General features: G+C 40.0%; 1 long non-coding RNA gene across 1 annotated transcript in view; it reads right to left on the bottom strand.

Annotated features, from left to right (window-relative positions):
- Positions 1 to 1,146: 1,146 nt before the first annotated feature.
- LOC143688768 (uncharacterized) overlaps positions 1,147 to 13,850 on the bottom strand; it is a 23,661-nt gene continuing 10,957 nt past the window's right edge. The window contains exons 3-4 of the long non-coding RNA XR_013178281.1: positions 8,435 to 8,538; positions 1,147 to 1,548 (exon numbers count right to left, since the gene is read on the bottom strand). This is a non-coding gene — a long non-coding RNA (uncharacterized LOC143688768). The remainder of the gene's footprint in view (positions 1,549 to 8,434; positions 8,539 to 13,850) is intronic.

Raw genomic sequence — 13,850 nt, 5'->3', positions numbered from 1 at the left:
TCCTCCTGCCTGCCCCCGCCCCTGGCACCCTGTACCCTACCTTCTGTTTCTATGAGCTTGCACATTTGCTGATATCTATGTCCCTTTATAGTAGTCATCGCCATGTTCGCTATGTGCCTTGTCACTTGAGAGAGAAACTCTGAACATCATCAGTCTTCTTGAATCAAGGTATCTTTCCCTGGATGCCTTAGATTGGATATTTCTATAGCCTTCTTTAATTTGGACATTTTCATAGCCTTAGAACTGTAAACTTGCAACTTAATGCATTCCCCTTTTTAAAAGCTGTCATGGTTAGGGACAGGTGTCAACTTGGCCAAGTTGTTGTACCTGTTCATCTGATTGGGCAAGCGCTGGCCTGTCTGTTGCAATGAGGACATTTCATAGGATTAGGTCATGATCACGTCAGCTACATCCACAGCTGATTCCATTTGTAATCAGCCAAAGGGGAGTGACTTCTGCAATTAGTGATGCTAAATCCAATCATGGGAAGCCTTTTAAGCAGGACTCAGAGGAGACAGGTTGCATTCCTGCTTTGGCTGGTGAGCCTCTCCTGTGGAGTTCATCCAGGCCATCCATTGGAGTTGTCGGCTTTGCAGCCTGCCCTGTGGATTTTGGACTCTGCATTCCTACGGTCACGTGAGACACTTTCATAAATTTTATATTTGCAAGTGTTCCCTGTTGATTCTGTTTCTCTAGAGAACCCTAACTAATACAAAAGCCATTCCAAAAAAAAAAGAAATAAGGCTTGGTAAATATCTTTAGTATACTTCTGGAAATTGGGAAAGAGATTGCCTAATGACTGTGCAGCAAATCCTTTTGAAAACCAAGTACTTTCCAATTCTCTGCTTTCATCAAAATAAAGACAGACTTATTGCCAATTGCTACAGCATTACTAATAATTTTTTTAAAATTAAAAAAAACTTTTAAATACCAAAAACACCAAACAAATGCAAACATTCTTAACTTTTGATCATTCCGTTCTACATATATAATCAGTAATTCACAATATCATCACATAGTTGCATATTCATCATCATGATCATTTCTTATAACATTTGCATCTGTTCAGAAGAAGAAATAAAAAGAAAACAGAAAAAAATTCATACATACCGTACCCCCACCCCTCCCCCTCATCGATCACCAGCATTTCAATCTAAATTTGCATTACTGATAATTTTTATTTTTCTTCACATGGGCAGGAACCAGGAATCGAACCTGGGTCCTCTGGCATCGCAGGCAAGCATTCCTACTTGCTGAGCCACCGTGGCCTGTCCCGTTACTGATAATTTTGATGAAAGATCATTACAATGTGATTTTTAGCAATATCCATTCATTTATACCTGAACTAATTGGGGGAAAACCCATTCATTTTGTTAAGAAGAGATGCATATTCAACAGAATTTTTCTTTTAAAAATAAAGTTATCAAAATATTATTGATTAATTGTATAGTACTATACAAAAATATAATACTTACAATAATAACTCAGTCAAGAATTTTCCTTCCTCCCTTTCCTCTTTCATCCTTTCCTTCCTTCATCACTTAGAGCCTTATGATTGTAAGAAATACAAAATTTTATTTTTATGCATATTCCTGTTGGAGAAAACTATGAAAAGTGATCACAAAAATACAAGCATGTAAGAGATTTCAAATAGAGTTGAGAAGTCATTCTGGAAGTTACATTTATCCAAGCTTCAGCCAGATAATGCAAATTTCCGCAGTATCTGAAGCCCTATAGTATTACTATAGTACTATAGTATTAATAGTATACTATTAATCTATAGTATTACTGAAACCCTAAAGAATACTCTATCTAAGACTTTATAAAAGTTTTACTTATGAAGTTTATTTTCTCAGAAACTTAAAGCCTCCAGATTGTTCCAAGGCCAGATAAGCCCTGAAACCCAGAGGTACCAGCCTCTCCAAGAACATCAACCTGTTCCAGTCCTCTACCCCTTTCCATTCAGCACCCCTTTCCAGCATGAAAAAGTTAAAATGGTCATTGCCCAGATATCCCTGAAGATTGAGAGAATGATCAAATGAGAGGGAGGAGGTGCAACTGAAAAATTAGGATTTAACAAGTGATTACGACCACTGCCTCATTATATAGATATTTATTTTTAGTTTCTAGTGTATTAGAACAGCCAGAATGAAATACCTGAAAGTGTTTAACTGCAATCCATAGCCTTGATCTTTGATAACGATTGTATAACTATATAGCTTTCATCTTGTGACCATGTGATTGTAAAATCCTAGCAACTCATACCCCATTTATCCAGCGTATGGGTAGATGAGTAATAAAATAAAGACATGCATGGAAAGAAACAAAAAATAGGTTAGGAATATGGGGAAAAATGCCCCTATGTAAACTATGGACAATAGTTAATAGTACCACTTTAATAATCTTTCATCAATTATAACAAATGTAACTACTGTCAAAAAATAGTAGAAATACAAAAAAGTGCTATTATCAATTATAACAAATTTTCCGCACCAGTGCAAGTGTTGGTGGTGGTGGGGTATATGGGGATCCTGTATTTTAATGTATGATTGTTCTGTAATTCCATAACTTCTCTAATAAAAAAAGGTTTAATTAAAAAATACAAGCATAAAAATATGTTACTAGAGTAAAATTCTGTGGGGATGTGGAAAGGCAATAGGAGTTCAAAGAGAAAAAGGAACAATGTAAAATTTCCCACTTCTCAAGAGGAGCTTGTTCATATATTTAAAAAAAGGTTGATGGTTGATATCAAATCATTATGGTATTTAAATTTCATTGGCTACTTTTCATATTTTATTATTAGACACCAGCATTTGTAATACCTGAAATTACATTTTTCCTACTACTTGACCTTGAAACATTTAGATGTCAATTTTAACATGTAGAGACTTTCACAGTTTTTCACAATTGTGTTAAGCAATCCAGGAGGAATTTAATACCACTGATTTAGATGGCTGTTTTAAACTCAAAACCCTTTTATTATAGAGAAGTGGGTAAATGTCTGGAATTAAATTTAGTTCGAATCAGGTTACCAGCTGAAACACAGGGCGAGTTATTTAAGCTTTTTGGGCCTCAGTTTTCATCTGAGAAATGGGACACTGGCAGAACCTTCCACATGGGGTTGCTATGAGGATTCAAAGGGAGAATTTGTCTAAAGCACTTAGTACACTGTTTGGCATGAAAAAGGGATATGAGGAAGAAAAAAATAATGCTAATTTAAAGAGCTACTTGCAGTTTTACCTGGGTGGCCTCTGAGGAACACTAAGTTCCTCTTAGTGGGAAGCGATCTCTCTTTGTGGGTACAGCACAGTAGTGGGTAGTGCTTGGCTATGAAAGGTGAAGAATTATGGGCACAGCAGTTTAGACAAATCTTTATAGCAAAGCACAGTAGTCAGCTGACCTCTTCTGGTCACCCCACATTTTCACCTGGGCCCACCAAAAGTTGTCATCTTTTATAGTGGGGTTGAGGTGAAGGGATCATGTGATGGGTATGGGCGCGGGTGGAGGGGGATAGTGGAGGAAAATAGCAAGGAATGGCAGGCACCTCATTTCGGAATGTTGGGAAGCAGAGGCCCTTGTGTTCTCCTGCCCAGTTTTTCCAGATGTAGTGAATGAAAGGGTTGACAGATGTGCTGGTTTGAATGGGTTATGTACCCTAGAAAAGCCATGTTTTAATCCTGATTCATCTTGTGGAGGCAGCCATTTCTTCTAATCCCTATTCAGCACTGCAGGTTGGAAACTTGATTCAATTATCTCCAGAGATGTGACTCACCCAATTGTAGGTATTAATCTTTGATTAGGGGGAAATGTGACTTCACCCATTCCAGGTGGGTCTTGATTAGTTTACTGGAATCCTTTAAAAGAGGAAACATTTTGTAAAAAAGCTTCAGCGCTACCAGAACCACGAGAGTCCATGTAGCCAGAGACATTTTTGGAAATGAAGAAGGAAAATGCCCCTGGGGGAGCTTCATGAAAGAAGAGGCCTGGAGAGAAAGCTAGCAGGTGTCGCCATGTTTGCCATGTGCCTTTCCAGATGACAGAGAAACCCTGACTGTGTTCACCATGTGCTCGTCCACTTGAGAGAGAAACCCTGAACTTCGTTGGCCTTCTTGAACCAAGATATATTTCCCTGGATGCCTTAGATTGTACATTTCCATAGACTTGCTTTAATTTAGACATTTTCACAGCTTTAGAACTATAAACTTGCAACTTAATAAATTCCTTTCTAAAAGTCATTCTGTTTCTGGTATATCACATTCTGACAGCTTGCAAACTAGATCACCAAGTATCCCGAGATTCTGGACTTTCTGCTGCCGTCTAAGAATTCCTAGTTGGTCAGAGCATCCAGAATGATCCCTATTTATGTTTTAGCTGTGCTGTTAAACCTGCACCAGGTGGTGCCTCCACGTGTAACATATTTAGATGACCCCCCCATTCCATTCTCTGATTCCCAGGTGGCCAATAGCATAGGCTAATGAGGTCATTTCATTAATGTCACAACGACTTGCTCCTACAGTTTTTTGCACACCACTCAGCACATTATATTAGGTTTTAATGTACAGGGACTCCTAGAGTTGGAGGCAGGGTGTTTGAGTGGGAGAGATATCTTGAGGGGAGGAAAGAGGTCTGTGAAGATGAAAGGAAGTTGTAGCTGGTTGTTAATCTCTCTCTGGCTGGGAGGAATTTCCCAATGGGGAAGACTGACAAAAGAATTTTTTTAGGGACACAAATATTTAAAAATTATTTATTGATGTATTATTATTATTTTTGCATGGGAGGGCACTGGGAATCGGACCCAGGTCTCTGGCATGGTGGGTGAAATTCTGCCACTGAGCCACTGTTACACCGCCCTAAAATTTATTTTGAAGTTGTTTTTCATCTTCTGCCAAAATTATATCTTTGTTACCCCCAAAACTTGAGTGAACATCTGAATATATAATAGCTTGCTGTTAATGATACTTTAGGATGGTGAATCTCAATTTGATCACATATTAGAGCCACTTGGGGAGATCTAGGAAAATCTTGATGGCCAGTTCACACATCAGACCATAAAATCAGAAGCTCTCAAGGTGGTTGCCAGTTATCAGTTATTTTTTTTAAAATCCCCCAGGTGATTAAATAAATGTTCAGCCAGGGTTGATAATTGCTGCTTTAGGAAAATGAAAGAAGAAAAGGAGTATGGAGGTTGGGGTAAAGCATTCAGGCAACAAGGGCAGAGGTTGGTCACTGAGAGTGACCGTGCTTTTGAAGCTGTTCATAAGTCCAGCCAACCAGGATGCAGCCTTTAGTCTACTGCCCCTTTACCCAGGAAGCTTATAATAAGAACAACAGACCTTCTTGGCCAATTAGAGAGAGTGGGTAGAAAATAAACCCCGGTGTTCACCATCAACATAGATTTTCACTGATATTTTCTCTGAGTTGATCTAACTTTTTTCCTATAGATTTGGAGCTTGACTCCTTCCAAAGACAATGAGATCTGGCCACTGATTCAGCCAGCTGTGAAAGCTTCCCCTCTTATCCACCTCTAGCCACGTGGTTTCTAGACATCTTCCCTGATACTGTGCAAGGGGGAGGGTCTCCAGTAGCTGTGCTGAAAACACACCTGGGAAGCCTGCTTTGTGTAGCCCAGGACTCACTGGACAGACAGACAGGCTGCGGTGAGAGTCAGAGAGTGGGGTTGTGTAGTGAAGGCTTTAAAGAAGGAGTCATATAGGATCAGCCCCACGCTTAATTACAGGTGCCAACTACCTTGAATTTTTCACAGTCCAGCCAACAAGATTCACCTTCTTTCTTATTCCTCCTCCTGCAACACACTCTCCAGATCATTCTGTTGGTCACATAGTCGGATACAAGACTGGTTGCCTTTGTTACTTAACACTTAGGGTGTATATGCTTCGTCTTGTCTCTAGACTGCAGAATTGATTTTCTGGGGGCTTGCTGGTTGCATGACTGTCAAAGACAAATCTATTTGTGATAAAGAAACCATGTCTTTCTTTCCTCCTTCCCTTCTTGCCTCCTTCTCTTCCTTTTACTCTCCCTCTATTCCTTCCTATCTCCCTTCTTTTCTGTCCTTATCTGTGTTATGAGGACAATGCTATGCATAGAGTGCCAATGAGAAAGGTGTACATGAAAAAAAATGAAGGGAACAATGGTGCTTTGGGGAATTTTCTGGCACAGACATATGCCCAAGTTTTTGCTCATGAGTATGGGGTGAACTGGGCAAGTATTTGTACATAACCCTACAGCTTAGAAAGAGAAGCACAGAGTCGTGTTAAATCAGTAAGTTTACACTGATGGACTGACAAGGGAATAATCAAGAAAGAGTCAATACCTGGGCAAAGAGTTGAACCTGGAATCTAAAGGGCAAGGTGAGGCCAGAGGCCTGGGGCCTCGGGAGCAGGGCAGCATGCAAATGAACAACAGGGAAAAGCGGCTGCCTCCCGCCTGTGGAGAGAAGGGAGCTCTGGACTGTGGGTCAGTAAGAAAGGAACGAACTAACTTGTGCATTGTGGATTAGCATCACTGGGGATTGGAAAGTGAGGAAGTAAACAAGGTAGAAAGACTTAGAACCCTGAGAAGCTGCTCTGCTCACCAGGCATGAGGGTCAGAGCCCCGTGTGGGCCCAGGTGTGGCCTACGTGGGTTACTATCCCTGCTTTGCGTCTGACTTCTCTTCAAAAACAAATTGTTTTTGTGGTCAAGCATAGAATGAGTCACCCTTATTTGTTTATTTATTTTTTCTTTAGGGTGTAATGGAACTGCTTAATAGACAGACTTAAGACTTATGAGAGGTTAGAGAAAACTTCCCTAAGGAAATGATATGTAAGCTGGCATGAAGAATATGCAATCACAGGCAGGGTAAGGGTATTCTAAGCAGAAGGAAGCCAGCTCTTCCCTTTAATTGACTGGTTGTTGGTATTTGGCTGTTGGAACAAAATGTGCAAAGTCTGTTATGTTTTTTTCTTTATTTTATATCAGACATCTAAGCCATTTAATATAATTAGATCAAGTCATTTTGGAATGAACGTGATACATGCATATATTCTTTCTAATTTGACTTCAAAGTCAGGGGTCTCTGAGTGGGTTCTGAGGAGGTTAGGATGCCTTTGGAGCCTTCTGCAGTCATCCTTCCATGGCTCAGTGTCAGCCATAAGCATTATGCCTCTATTGAAATCCTACTGCTGCTGCTCTTCTCTTTTAGTAACAGATCTCAATTTTAATATCGGACAGCAATGCATTTAAAACCCTCTCTGTAGCTGGGTGTGATCATGGGATGAGAGTCTGCTCAGTAAGATGTAATCAGAAATATTGTGCAGGATTTTTGGAAGTAAGATAAGAGGTGCAATCTTATTATACCATCTCTCCTTCTGGCATGTGGAAGTGATGGCTGGAGCTCCAGACCCACCTGGGATCATGAGGCAATTAGTTAAGGACGGTGGAGCACAAAGATAGAAGGGTCTGGGTCCTGATGTCTGAGGACTTGCCATTCCAGTCACTCTCTGGTCTAAGTAGACCAAGAGAATCACAGTAGAAATAGTAAGAATAAAAAAAAGCCCAACTGTTTTATATGAAGGAAATCGGAGCCAGAGCTGCAAAATGGCTTGCGGCATTCATCATACAAACTTTTACTGAGTATGCCCTGGGAGTGGGGCTCCTTGCAGAAGCTGGGAGCACAGCCATGAGGCATGGTATATTTCTGGCTCTCTTGGGACAGACAGAAATGGAGCTGGGTGGACCAGCCACTTTCCACCCCACGCAGTGCACCCAGCACTGCCTCGGGGCTGGGCGTTGTGGTAGGTGATTTCCAATCACCCCAGACCAGGCACTAGATGGGTAGGGAACAAAGAAGAGAGAGGGTCAAGGAATTGTTTGTCTGGGGCTGTCTTGTAACTTGCAGAAAGGCAGAGGAAGCAAGAGAAGAAATCATTGTGTTTACTTTTGTTGTATTCAAGACTTAAGAGAATGCATATAGAAAACTACACAGATGCCCATTTTTTCCTTTTCCTAACATGCACATAAATGTGTAAAAAGATCAACACAAGGAGACATAGGAAGCCTTTGCAGGATTACATTTCTTTTGCTCCTTTAAAGACATCTTGAGTGTTTGGGTGCATGTTTATGTGATGGGGTGGGGGAGGAGGGTGGGATGAGGTGGGGGCAAAAAAACAATACAGCCTCTGGGGGTCCCTGGGGACACTCTGAATTCCCTGGGATAGGAAGTTCCCGTAGAAAGCAGGAGCCACTTAAATTCCCACCAAACAACAAAGCATGAGTAGCCCAGATAAAAGGAGAGTCGGGCGGGGTGGGGGTGGTATGGAGAGTTAAAAAAAACACCTCACCCTGGTTTAGGGAAGCAGGTGCACCCAATACAAACAATATCATTTCTTCTATTATTTACAGAGTTTAGGAACAAAACAAAACAAAACAATACTCACTTCTTCCCCTCTGACTGGGGGCGGGGCAACCTCCAAGGATGCTCGATGCAACAAGATAAAAACGTTTCTCAGCGTATGATTCAGCGAAGAAACTAAATGAAAAACTGACAAAGAAAAAGAAATCTTCAGGTACCCAAACAGTCAAGAACACTGAGTCACATCAAGATAAAAGGCCACCAAAATCTTACCTTTGAATATGTTTGTGGTCAGCCCAAATCATCCTCGGGGTTTACTGTACATACTGGTTTTTGTTGTTGTTGTTTTTTTTTTTGCATGGGCAGGCACCGTGTCCTCAGGGTTTATGAAGTTGGAGTGGTGCATTCCCCCCCACTTACTGGGTTATCTCCAGTTTTAAGAACAATCGACTGAAGGATGAAATTGTTTCTGTCTGTGGTTGCTGGTATGTGCTGGTGTAGGTGTATTTGGAAGCAAAGAACACAGGTAAAATCAGAGGCAGATTTACTGCAAGGCCGAAACAGTTTAAGCTCTAGGGTCCCCCACTTGCACAGGCTCCCACTGAAGCCTGAGAGGGGTGTGACAATGCGTCCACATGATCATATGCTTTTTGCAAAATATGTAAAAATAAATTATTTTTGTACTCTTTCTGTTAAAGTGGGCCTCCAAATTCTAAAATTTGCAGGACCTATAAAATCTGGATCTACCTGGACTGAACTGTATTAAGATTTCCATTAAAAGTCTTTTCTTATGGAAAAATAAATCCCTTCAGCTCTTTGGGTGCAGGGATAATCATAGATATACCCTGTGTGCAGCCAAGCCTGGAAGTCTCACCTGACAAAGCCACCCTGGGACAAAAAGTGTACTTTAGGAATGAGTAAATTGAAGACCTGCAACTTGGGGAAGGACCTGCGGTGAGTTTGCCCGAGGAGCATCCTTGCATAAGTTGCATAAGTAATGCTGAGAGATTGGATCTTCCTCTTTATTAAATCTTCTGTGGCCTGGACAGCCAGGCTGGCTTTGCCCAAGGATGCAGGCAGATCTGTGCTAATCTGTAGCCAATTTATTGCAAAGACTCAGTTTCCTTCTGGGAAGAACTCCAGGGAAGTGGGAATTAAGAAAAATAGGAACAGCCCACCTCAAAAGATAGGGTTGCTTTGAATACAACGTGACATCTGTCATATAGACTTCCAGCCTGTCCCCAAATTGACACGCCATAGCCTGCAATGAAGAGATCCTGGGAAATTTTAATTTTCTAACCAGGTCCACCTGAATCTACAGCCCCAGTGAAAATTTCTATGTGAAATGGTAGTGGGTTGAGATGAAGCCAAAGAAGTAGTATTTTGGTGGTTCTGTCTATAAATTTATTTAAACCACCAGACTTCTGTGAGATTTGGAAAGCATATAATGTTACTGTGAAAATTAATTTGATTGCTCATTCATTCTTCACTTATTCATTAAAAAATATTTACAGAATGCCTATAGTGAGCTCTGTGCTAAGCTGACTGGTGTCCTTCTCCTTTAAGAGATTCATGTGTTAAAATTCTAAAGAGTCTGTTTGTTGATAGATCTGCCTCTTATTAGTTTGTTTTATCTCCCCCCTTCTGGAAAAAAAGAGAGTTTTGTTTTCCATAATTGTTACTTTTATCTTTTTAACCTCAGCCAGGGATCATCTTCACTGGGTATATTTCAATGCACTTAGTTTATTTCTAGAAAGTCAGGCCAAATTGTAAAGGTTGAGTCATACCTCTCTGACTGAAGGGAGGAAATTGGAAAAATGTTCTGCCAAAACGTGCTTTACTGATTTATTGCCATTGTATATACAAAAGTCGAAGTTTGCTTGTCTGCTTAGAGAGCTCGACCGTCTATAAACAAGTCATGGACCTCTACAGGTAACTTAAACTGATCAGTAGATATTTGCAAATAGAAAGGCATTTTCATTTCATGAAGGTTGAGGACCCTTTTCCATGCCCCATACTTTCTGAAAAGATAGAATCATTGGAAAATGTAATGGCTGAACCAGAATTTCCACAATTCAAAATGCTACGGCTGGCAAAGGCTAGTCTGCTGAGTGAGAACATAGCTTGGCCTTTAAAATTTGCCTATTGTTTATAATTTGTTTCATGGAAACCTTGACTTTGGAAAGGTACAAGTTGTGATTTTGACTATATATAAAACTTATTGCGGGGGGAGGAAATCATAAGTTTAGGGGGAACCTATTCTGTTCTGGATAAAAATAGTTTCGCTCACTCTACTGCTTTGCAAGGAAAACATCAATTAGATTGAACAATGTTCCCCACAGAACGTAGATGCCATGTCGTCTCTGCACACCTCCTTTGAATTTGCCTTGGACTGCCTTGTGTCTTCTGTTAGGAGGAAATTATCAACAACAAGAGGAAATCCTGTACTAGTATTGAATAGTCCTTATTTTAAAGGTACTTCCCTTCTTGTGGGAATTGTATGTAAGCAGAATAACATTATAAAATGTCTGAATTATTTTACAAGGTTTTGACTTTCAGCCCTGTTTTTTCTTTTCTTCTTCTTCATTTTTTTTTTTTTTTTAAGATTGACTTATTGTGCTTAAGATATGGTCAATTGTTGGCCTAAAGAGCATTCTTCTGAGCTGCATGAACTTCGGCAAGGTGGGGTGGAGGTAAAGCCCGTTGGCCACAGGAAGCAGGCGGTCCTTAGAGACACCCGTTATTCTAGAACACACAATGACTAATAAATGCTAAAATTACCCTGGAAAGAGCCCTTTGAGTCACAAACATTTGCCCCTTTTTGAGCATAGTGGAGCTATCTTCAAGCTGGGGAAACTGGGATAGACTGCCAATGATTCTCCATCAGCTCATTCTGCTGAGCCAAGGGTGGGATGGGGTGGGGTGGGGAGGGATGACTGGGTCTTGAAGACTTGGGTGAAAAAAAAATTGAAGCTGACTTTTCTGCCTCTGAGAGTAGCTATTTTTACCTAAGGGTAAGAAGTCGCTTAGAAGTAGAGGGAACTCTAGAGATTAGGCTTTACCTCAAATTTTGCTTCTCTTTTGGATTATGAAATCGTATTGGTAATATGCAGAATCTTAATCTTAAAAAATGCATGAGACTCTTGCATTCTATTCCATTATATATAAAAGTTGGCTTTAATATAAAACCTTCCAGTAAACTCAATGCTTCAATGCTGTCCAATAGAACTTTCTGACGCAATAGCCACCAGTCATATATGGATATTGAGCCCTTGAAATGTGCTAGTGGGACAGAGGAACTGAATTTTTAATTGTATTTAATTTTAATTAATTTAAATATAAATAGCCACATGTGACTAGTGGCTACTATACTGAATAGCATAGTTCAAGACTGATGAACTGTGTGCTTAGCCTCTGGCTTCATGGATCATTTTGGTCCAGCAGTAATTTATTTTTGGAATAATGTAGCTCAGTCATGGTCAATCCTTTGGCCCAGAAATGGACAAGCCAGTTGGAATGCTGATGATATTGCCATTCTCCCATTAAGTCGTGGGCTCCTAGTAAACCCCACCTGTGGCCTACCCCACACTGTGGGTCAGCAATGACTCTTTCCTTCCCATCCCATCCCATCCCATTCTCAGCAGCAACTATATGAACTATGTGAAGCCATTTGAAACCAAAAGAAGCTCCTCAGTAGAAAACAAGGGTGATTCCTGCTCAGGTGCTAACCCCAAACTTGAAAAAACACCGTGACGCCCAGTTTCTCAGGACGGCAGTGCATTGTGTTTCCACCAGGGGACACTGAGAATAATAGTTCCTGCTGCCATTGTCCTTTGCAGAGTCGTCTCACAGTTCCCACAGCAGGAATTGCTCTAAGCACAGCACTTGCCAAGATTCTTCTAGCTTCTAAACTCTTTCAAGTGTGTCAAGGTTCCCCGTCATATACCTTAGCTATGAAATTTGACTGCCCCAACGTCACATACCTTTAGACAAGATCATTCCCAGGTACCTTTGAGCCACCTGCAGGATTTTGTTCTCTTTTTCCCTAGTCCCCTAAGTGCCCTATTTCTGGAACTCCCATTTCCCACATTGGAAGGTGAATCTTAGAGCAAGGAAGCCCAGAGGAGTTGCATACTTCCAAAATCTGAAAGAAACTCAATTAATATATAGTTTACTCCAGTTTATTCAGAAGCATCATGGAATAGGTCATTGTGCTTAATAGAAGATTTTAGATTACTGAGAGTAACTATACCCACCATATGTAGGTTAGCCAATTTTCAGAGAACCAGCACAATCAAATGGTCTTAACAAAGAAGCTACTTTTAACGGAATAAAATCTTTCTCTGGTGGCTTAGGAGGCATTTCAGGGTCTTGAAATGCCTTAGAGTCATCATTATGAACAGTAATTACCCTTGAACGGTACAGCATGGAATCATTATATTTACCTTAGTTTCAGTAAGTTGGATTCAAGAAAAACAGACATTCACTGCAAATAAAGCAATTTCTAACTTTATTTATAATTTAACTACAATTAAATTATTTGGGCTCTATGTGAGTTAAATTTATGATGTTACATTATTAACATTAATATTTCTCATATAGAATGTTTTCAAATTTATTTATGTATTCTAAGAATTAGATCAGAATTCTGAGAACACACCTTTTTTTTTGCTTTTTAACAATGATTTATTTATTTATTTATTTATATTAATTTTTAAATTAAAAAATATAACAACAAACACAAACATTCTTAACATATGATCATTCCATCTGCATATATAATCAGTAATTCATAATATCATCACATAGATGCAGATTCATCTTCATTATCCTTTCTTAGAACATTTGCATCAATTCAGAGAAAGAAATAAAAAGAAAACAGAAAAAAATTCATACATACCATACCTCTTACCCCTTCCTTTCACCGATCACTAACATTTCAATCTAACTTTATTTTAACATTTGTTTCCCTTATTATTTATTTTTATTCCATGTTTTACTCATCTGTTGATAAGGTAGATAAAAGGAGCATCAGACACAAGGTTTTCACAATCACACAGTCACATTGTAAAAGCTATGTCATTATACAATCATCTTCAAGAAACATGGCTACTGGAACACAGCTCTGCATTTTCAGACAGTTCCCTCCAGCCTCTCCATTACCTCTTGACTAACAAGGTAGTATCTATTTAATGCATAAGAATAACCTCCGGGACAATCTCTCAACTCTGTTTGGAAACTCTCAGCCATTGACACTTTATTTTGTCTCATTTCACTCTTCCCCCTTTTGATCGAGAAGGTTTTCTCAACCCTTTGATGCTGAGTTCCAGCTCATTCTAGGATTTCTGTCCCATGTTGCCAGGAAGGTCCACACCCCTGAGGCCATATCCCAAGTAGCCAGGGGGAGGGCAGTGTGTTTGCTTGTTGAGCAACAAAAGAGGTTGTCTTGGGGGTGACTCTTAGGTCTAATTTTAAGTAGGCTTGACCTAGCCTTTGTGGGG

Source organism: Tamandua tetradactyla, chromosome 6, assembly GCF_023851605.1.
Source record: "Tamandua tetradactyla isolate mTamTet1 chromosome 6, mTamTet1.pri, whole genome shotgun sequence".
Classification (NCBI taxonomy): Eukaryota; Metazoa; Chordata; class Mammalia; order Pilosa; family Myrmecophagidae; genus Tamandua; species Tamandua tetradactyla.
Note: the sequence above shows the minus strand (reverse complement) of the source record. Positions and strands in the feature narration are given on the sequence as shown.